The sequence below is a fragment of the Eumetopias jubatus genome, unplaced genomic scaffold, assembly GCF_037043125.1.
Source record: "Eumetopias jubatus isolate StellerSeaLion01/CBP00866 unplaced genomic scaffold, mEumJub1_p1.0 scaffold_8, whole genome shotgun sequence".
Classification (NCBI taxonomy): domain Eukaryota; kingdom Metazoa; phylum Chordata; class Mammalia; order Carnivora; family Otariidae; genus Eumetopias; species Eumetopias jubatus.
Genome location: NW_028274814.1, coordinates 100,061,847 through 100,069,598, shown reverse-complemented (window position 1 = coordinate 100,069,598; position 7,752 = coordinate 100,061,847).

The window sequence follows — 7,752 nt, the reverse complement described above, 5'->3', positions numbered from 1 at the left end:
TAGTATCAATTTATGATTTAAAAACCCTCTTAGGTAACTAGGTATAGACAAAGTCTTTTTTAATGTGCTAAAGGGTGTTTTGAGACACCTACAAAAAATATCATACTCACTGGCTAAATGTTGAAACCTTAACCCCTCAGAAGCAGAACAAGATAAGGAGGGTTCCTATCTCAAATTCCCTTGGACATTGTATAGAGCATTTGTGAAATTGCAATAAATAAAATGGTAAACAAAATGTATAAAAATTTGGGGAAAGTAATAAAACTACCAGTATTCACAAATTAATACCTAAATTGTAGTCATTCCATGTAATAATTACCAAAAAGCAATGAATGAGTCACCAATCCCATCTTAACAACAAGTAAAAAGCTGAACACAGACTGAAAAATCCACTCTTCTTGAGTCCATAAGAGAGGGGAGGACACAGGGCAGACTGTTGCCCTCAAGACTGGAGAGAGAGACAGGTGAATACAGGGAGTAGTGGCTTGGTGGGGCAGAGACTCAAAGTCAAAAACCGCCACAGGATCCAGTCTGGGTGTAGGAAAAACTCACTATATATTGTTCAATATGTAATTTAAATTATACATAAATTTATGTATGCTTACATATAAGTGAAATTAATAAATGACATCTATATACTATACCATGTTTTGGAAAAGACAAAACTATGGAGACAATAAAAAAATCAGTGGTTGTCATGTGGGGTAGAGGGGAGATGAATAGTTAGAGCACAGAGAATGTTTAGGGCAATAAAATACTCTGTATGATATTATAATGGTGGACATATGCCATTATACTTTTGTCCAAACCCATAGAATGGACAACACCAAGAGTGAACACAAAGGTAAAGTATGGTCTTTGGGTGTTTAATGATATTCTTTCAAGGCAATAAAGTCATTTTTTGGGCAACTGTTTTGTGTACAGCTTGAAAAAGCATGCTTATTTGTTAGGATGTCGTATCATCTTGCTACTCACCGGTATCAACACTTAAACTTATACATAATTATGTTATCCAGAACAGTACATATTATTATAAATATAAATAAATAAATAAATAAATAAATAAATAAATAAATAAATAAATACCAAACCAACCTGATATGTGAATGTTCCACAGGCTTTTTGATCTCATAATTTTATAATTTTCATAATTCCTGGATCATAGAAATTCAGGTAAAAGACAAGCATTTAAAAATATAAGACATTGGTTTTATTATATATTAGTAATGAACATTTACTGGTATGTTGTTGGTTTGCAACCTTGGGAATTTCCGAAGTGAAATCTAAACTGGCCCCATACATGGAAAGAGGTAGACCGCTCCATACTGGTAGGTGGCAGTATTAACAAGCAAGGAAACTTAGGAGGCTTGTCTTGGGCGGTGCAAGATGAGTAGATCTCTGCACACACCTGCCAGAATCTTGAAAGTTTTATTATTTTTTTTAAGATTTTACTTATTTATTTATTTGAGAGAGATCGCGCGCTAGCACTAGGTGGGGGGGGAGGGGCAGAGGGAGAGGGAAAAGCAGACCTGAGCCAGAGGCAGATGCTTAACTGACTGAGCTGTCCAGGCACCTCAGACAATCATGAAAGTTTATATAGAGGCCTTAAGTGGGTTCTGTCAGGTATAGGGTTAGATGGCCTCAACAACACATTGCTTATTCAAGGCTGTGTCCTTGAAAATGGCTCCCACTGTCGGAATGATGGGCAGAAGCATGTTCCAAAGATGGGAGGAAGTGAGGGGCATCAGACTGCCTGGATCCAGCTAGTCCTATCCACGACCTCCTCTGACATGGTAACAATCTCTATATCCACATTTTATGTCAGTTATTTCATTTATTGCTCACAAAAATACCACAAGCCAGTGCTAATATTTAACTCAACAGATGGAGAGATTAATAGAGTGGTCAATTGACTTTCCCAAGGCTATACAAATAATGAAAGAGATGAGATTGAAACAAGTATATATGACTGGAGAATATGTTTTAATCACTAGGCTACATTTTCTTTAATACTCTAAAAATTGCTTTTATTTTTCCACCTGTTGTTTCTTTCTTTCTTTTTATCCCTGGCTTCATTAATCAAGTATTTAAAATTTTTTCCCCATTTTTCCTTCTATTAACTTTTAGTTAAAAATCACTTCACTGTTAAATTTAGTGGTTACCTAGGAGATTACAGTATAAATCTTTGATGTATTTTAGTATAAATTAGTAACTTTTTAATTTTTCTTTCTTTAAATTTTTTTATTGTTATGTTAATCACCATACATTATATCATTAGTTTTTGATGTAGTGTTCCATGATTCATTGTTTGTGTATAACACCCAGGGCTCCACGCAGACCGTGCCCTCTTTAATACCCATCACCAGGCTAACCCATCCCCCCACCCCCCGCCCCTCTAGAACCCTCAGTTTGTTTTTCAGAGTCCATCATCTCTCACGGTTCATCTCCCCCTCTGACAAATAATGCAATATATGTTAAGAAAATAAATTAGTAACTTTTTTAAAGATTTTATCTATTTGGGAGAGAGAGAGAGAGAGCACAAACAGTGGGAGGGGCGGAGGGAGAGCAGATTCCCCACTGAGCGAGGAGCTGATGCCACCAAGGGGCTCCATCCCAGGACCCTGAGATCATGACCTGAGCCAAAGACAGCCACTTAATCAACTGAGCCACCAAGGCACCTCACAAATTAGTAACTTTTTAACCATATACCAAACAACCAGGAGACATTAGAACATGTAAATTCTCTATATTTCTGTTTTATAGTATTTTTATTTTGTTTTTAATTTTATATACATTTTAGACAGAATATGATATTATTAGTTTATAAAGTCAACATTCATTTGGATTTAGTTACATATTTATCTTTCTCATTGCTCTAGATTTACTTCTTTTTTCCCATTTTTCCATCTGGGATCCATTTACTTATGCCCAAATAACTTCCTTTATTATCTCTTTTAGGCAGATCTGCTAGTGACAAATACTTTCAGGTGTGTATATACCTATGTGTGAAAACGTATTTGTTTCATCTTCATTTTTGGAGAGTATTTTTGCTGTATATAGAATTCTAGGTTGGCAGTTATTTTCTTTTAATACTTAGAGTTGCTATATTTTATTTTTATAACATTCATTGTTTCTATTTATAACTCAGATTTTGGTTCTTATAATGACTCATTTGAAGAGATTGTGCCTCTTTTTGGCTATATTTAAATATTTTCTTTGTCTCTATTCTTTAGCAGTTTTACTTTGATGTGCAGAGGTGTGTGTATGAATCTGTGTGTATAGTGAATGTGTAGATGTATAAATGAAATTAAACATGTATTTAATTAGTGAGTTAAATTCACCAATAATCAAATGAATAAAAAGTAATACAGCAATAATAAAGTATTTTCCTTCTATTTTAATAGACAACATAAATTATGCTTCTTACTACATTCTAAGGCAGAAAATGTGAAATACATTCTAGACAGCTTTTCATAAAATATTGAAAAGTAAATATTTGAAATCTAAAGGAATGACTGGTACATGTATTGAAAATGTGAATAACCAGAACATATATCAGCTAGCCTAGATATTAGAAAAAAATCTTAATGTACTTATATGCTAAATAAGAGGTGCTACATTTTTTTGGAAGTAAAATGTCCAGCCCTGTGGGGTCGTCTTATCTCTTCCAGGGTAGCATATGTGTAGTGGACATGTTATGGTATCATTCAGCAAATTTTATTTCCAGCTGTCCTTTATGGCCAGAGTTTCTTCATTTCGTTTTCATTGCAAGTATTTTTGTTCCAGTATAGTAATTTTATCTTCACAGGAAGAGATTCAAGACTTTTATTTTGTTAGCCTGAGAATGGGGCTTCTGGGTACTCTTTCTTAATGAGTTGTGCAAGTTACCAGCCTTGCCTATGCTTTTTTAGGCCAGCAATGGTACAAAGATATTTCTGTATTGCTTTTTTTCACTGCATAATGGACTCTAGTAAGATTCCCATGAGTTAGAGTCTGTGGAAACATTTTCCTTACTAAGAAAAAATGCATGTGAAATTAATTTGCTTCTAAATCCTACTGGAAGTGATGAAACTTGATGTTCCCTTGCAATTTGGACTGCACATTTCTAAGACTGGGACAAGACTACAATTAAATTTCTAGTTTCCCTTATTGCCTAGAGGGAGAGTTCATCCAAGCCAATCCAGGCATTGCTTTCTAATAATTTCTTTTGCATCTGCTATGACAACACAACACATTTTGCTCTCTTATAACCATTGAAGTCAGAACTTTCTCCCTATGTCTAACAAAAATTCCTAAGCTTACAATTTCATTTGGTATTCTCTTGTTCAGATGAGAAGTGAGAGTTTGAGACACATTTTGAATGAATAAAAAATGAAGAAGCATTTGTTTTATACTGGACATTTTCTCTGTCCTCCATTTATTGCTACTTTTACTCAGAGCATGGAAGTAAAACATAATGGGAAGATGGATTAGGTAGGTAGGGATGATTGACACAGTTGATGGGAGAAGTGTTGAAGGATTCTAAAGCTGATGATTCTCCTCTCTGGTCTTAACATTTTAAAGCCTGGACCCTAACTTATTTCTTCGGTTTAAAATTATACATTCTCCAGACCTATAGGTGAAAAACAAGAAAGAAGATAGATATGAATTAGACTGTGAATAACTTTGCTTTTCATAAAATCACAAAGATTCAAGAGAGAAAAAAACGTCAGGAAAAAAAAAATTGAGCCATAAGTAGTTGCAGTATCTCAGCATATGCCAAAGAGGGTTCTGTTTCCTCTTGATCTCTCCACTGCACACCCTGCATTTCATTAAGGAAAGTGGTATGCCTCCCTGGATTCTGGGTGACTGACGCAGGAGATAACTATGTCAGGACAGTCACCATGCAATGATGAGTCCGAACAGAGACTTGAATGACGTGAAGAGCCATCCAGGAAAAGATCCATAAGAATAGCAATTTAGACAAAGGAAAGAGTAAATGAAATGGTCCCAAGGCAGGAGTTAGTTTAATACATTAGGGACTAGAAATAAAACCACTGGTTGGAGCTTAAGGTTATATTTGCAACATCATAGGAATCCTTGTAGTTTCTACCATGATCTAGAGGATCTATTGCCTTTGAAGCCCTGAGCTTCAGTGGAGAGTGCTTTCCCTGGCCCACCCTTCTGGAGAAACTATGTAGAAACATCCCATAGAAAGATCCTGAAACTATGGAAATGGCAAATTATCAGTCAGCCTCAGCTGATCGAGCCCACAGCCGTTTCAGTCTTTCCATCTAAGGCCACAGATATCATGGAGTTGAGGATGAGCCTTCTTTGTCATGTTCTGCCTAAGTACCTGAACGACAGATTTGTTAGAGATAATCATAATATGTTGTGGTTTTAAGCCAAAAAGTTTTGGAGTAGTTTGTGAGATAGCTATACTCAGAACAGAATTTTGTTCTAGGAGTAGAGTGCCGCTATAATAAAAACCCTAAACATTTGCCATTGGCTTTGGAACCTGGTGGTAGATCAGAGCTAAAAGAATCTCAAGTAGACTGTTAGTAAGAAGCTGGAAATACCTTGGGGAAACTGTTTGCAAGTGCTTGGAGGAAAGTGAGAAAACTATTACTGGAGGATAAAAAGAACATCTTGTTATGTAGTGGCAGAAAGTTTGATAATACTATTGTCTATAGTCTTGTGAAAAATACAAAAGGAACCCAATAAACTCATGAATCTGGCAGAGGAGCTTTTCAGGCAGAATGTACAAAGAACAACTAGCTTCTTTTTGCTGCCTGTAATAAAATATGAGAAGAGATACATCAAAGAAGAAATCTCTTAAGTTTTTGAGCAGAGTTTAGAGAAATTTTATAAGCCAGAATTTGCTGGATTTGAAAATAAAACTCTCTTTTCTCAATCTCTCCTAGTAAAAGAATCAAAGTATGAAGAAATCAAATTCAGATGGGGCTATAAAATTCTTTGTTAAAATCCCCAAAAATGTATAGTTTGTGTGTTTCACAGACATTTTCAGTTAGACAAAAGACATCTAAAACATGTAAAGGAATGCCTCCTAGACCTTCCCTGTTAAAGCAATGGAACTCCTCAGTCCACTAAAGATTTTGTATCACAACAGCCTCACAGAGGACCCAAGGTTTAGATGGACTTTGAGAAAAGATTTGGGAATGTATCTCTTGTTTAATGGAATATATTATTTGATACACAAAGATATTAAAGGAATTATATTAGCTTGGACTGAAAGGGGTAGAGAACGTACAAAATGAAGCGAGGCTTTTGGACTCTACCTACTTCAGATAAGAAGCAGACTAAGAAGACTTCCTTATTTTTAGGAAGACGTTTTCTTCTTATTTTTTAAATATAGATGACTAATATTAGAACAGGGTATTAACTAAAAAATAGTGTCACTAAATTAATTTAAAAATTAGGAGGACATTGATCTAACCCTCCAAATACTCTTTAAAAACCTTTTAGCTTTTCAAACTTATTGTATATTATGGGTTTTGTAATTATCCAAGGAAATACCACATTTAGAATTCTTAAGAAAAGGAAGCAGAGATGAAAGCATTAGAATTACATTGTGAATAAGGTTGAAACCTCAGAAATCCAATAAAATAAGAATCCAATACCTAAAATTCTAGTTATAGAAACTCAGACTCATAAAGAACAATTTCCACATTGCCTACAATATTCAACAAAATTCAGTACAAATATTATTGAAAAAGACAACCTTTGCAGGCAAAACACCTGGATTCAAGTGTTATTTACTCCAATTACTAGGGTCTTGATTTCAGGCAATTTCAGTAACTTCTCTATATGTACATGCCCTTATCTATAAAATGCAAATGATCATAGTACATATACTAAAGCATAGTTGTGAGAATCAAATGGAAGAATACATGGGAATCATTTAGCACAGAACCTAGAAGATGGTAGGTACAAATAATGATAACTAGGGTCACCATTTGCAATATAATCACCACTGCAATTATTTTATCATCGTCATCACTTTATTATTATCATCACAGATCATTGGAAACTGGACACTAAACTGGACATTGAGGGATATAATTGTGGCCAAAATAAACTTGATTCTAGTTCTTATAGTCTAGATGGGAGACAAACAATTAAACAAGGAATTGGGTTCTCAGTGTCCTGATGGTGGAAATAAAGGACGCTATGTGCATGCACACAGTACTGAGTACACAGAGTACAATAGATTTTAGTGCATGAAGGAAGCTTTTGAGGAGGTAATCATGTTTAAATTGAGATTTGAAGGTTGACTAGCAGTTTACATATGAGGAGGAGGCAGAGGGCTCCAGAAAAGAGAACAGCATGTGGGAATGTCCCCAGGTGGTTTAAGGAAGAAGAAAGCATCAGGAAGACATGGCCCAGGTGAGATGGACAGGAACATTTTAAGGAATTTGCATTTACTGTGAGTGCAAGAGATAGCCATTGATAGGTAATCAATCAAAACGGCAAGGACACCTTAAATATCTCTATTCTCTGAAAGACCATTTTGACTGTAGCTTGCAGAATAGATTTTGTGGCATCATACTGAAGGCAGAGAGCTGTTACGGAGCTGTGGATAGATATCTTGCAGGTGAGAGATGTTGACTGCCTGGACAATTAAGAATGGAAAAAAAAAGTGAAAAGACTTGAAAGATGCTTAAGAGAAAGAAATTTCTGAGCTTGGTAACAGAGTTGACTTTGGATAGGAAGCAGAGAAAAGTCTGAGTCATAAAAGTCTTCCAAATTTTT